The following is a 1484-nucleotide window of genomic DNA, read 5'->3' as shown; positions in this document are numbered from 1 at the left end:
AATATATCACACTGTTCCTACTAATACTCCAAAGGGATGGAGAAGATAAGAAAATAGATTTTCAGGGAAGGAAAAAAAAAAAAAAAAGAAGTGATAGAGAGTTAAAATAAATGAGTGAAGTAAGTCAAGCAAAAGATAAAGTAAAAAAGGCTGAGGGCTCCCTGAGTCTTAATGGGAAAATGCATAGATTCTTTTTCACACTGAAATTGAATTCCATGATTTTCCATACTGTGTGTTGTCTTTCTTTCCCAATCCTCACATAAAATATTTCAGGGTGACAAATTTCTCCTTTGAGTAACCTTTTAAACAGGTGTATGACTTTCCGATATAGGCAAGGTTGATCCTAGGAAATATCATGATGTAAGAGAAATGTGTTTGAGACAAACTCTTGCCTCTAAGCTCTTCCCCTTGTGTCCCTGCATATTTTCATTTCCTCCTGACCTGTAGCCCTCACTGTCATTCTCCCCCTGCCTCAAGCTCAAGACACAAGTCACTTAATACCCTCAAGCAGGGACACATGGGGCGTCCATAAAATTAAGTATAAAATATGAAAGCACATATGTGACAGCTGTAGAAATGTGCCACTCAGATCTGTTGTGGGGATAATACTTTACCAAAGCCTCCAGCTGTTGCATCTTTGGATTCAGCCCTGAATTTCCATTGAGGTTATGCTGCCTGCCGCCAGGCTTCTCTGAGTCAATGACTGAACACAACGTGGATACTTAAGTGGACTCATTACAGTGAAATATAGGAGTTTTCCAACAGGAGATTGTAGCTCAAGGACTTCTTTTTCATTTGGCAAAAACTTTGCTGGAACCATGCCACATGCAAGAATCTTCCTCCTGAACCCTCCTTCCCTCTTTCTTTCCTTCCACAGGTCTCAGACCCATTCTATGGTATAAACATTCTACTCTTCATTTCTTTCTCTCTTCTACAGTAAAAGACTTGTATATCTAATTCCATTTTGGTTTTTAACACTTGGTGGTCCTGATGCAAATGGTACTAAGATATTTGAAAAAAAAAAAAAAAACAGATGGTAAAATGAAGATTTTGGACTTGTCATTCATTGCCTAGAAGACAAAGATGCAATCCTGAATGGTAGGAGGGGAACCAATAGAACTTAATGTAAGATGGCATCCTGACTGCTAAAGATTTCTCCTGCAGCTGTCTGGGGGGAATGGTGGAAGCCTTCACTCTTCAATCAGGTGCACTGATTTTAAATAATTGTTCGGTGGTGAGGGTGACAAGGTTTAACAAAATAGTAAAGTGAGCTAGTTATTGCTAACTTGAATTAACTCATTGAAGAGAGATAATGAGAAACTGATGATGGTTAATAAGCAGTTAAAGGCTGACTGTGAGAGCCAAAGGATCTCTTTGGTCAAGAGCAGAAACTGCTGGGTATCAGATTGAATATCTGATAGAATCACAGATATCCAGAAACATTTTAATGCTTGTTTGAAGCAGATCTCTTATGTTAAAGTCAG

The sequence above is a fragment of the Phoca vitulina genome, unplaced genomic scaffold, assembly GCF_004348235.1.
Source record: "Phoca vitulina isolate PV1807 unplaced genomic scaffold, GSC_HSeal_1.0 scaffold3, whole genome shotgun sequence".
NCBI lineage: Eukaryota > Metazoa > Chordata > Mammalia > Carnivora > Phocidae > Phoca > Phoca vitulina.
This window is presented reverse-complemented; position numbering follows the sequence as displayed.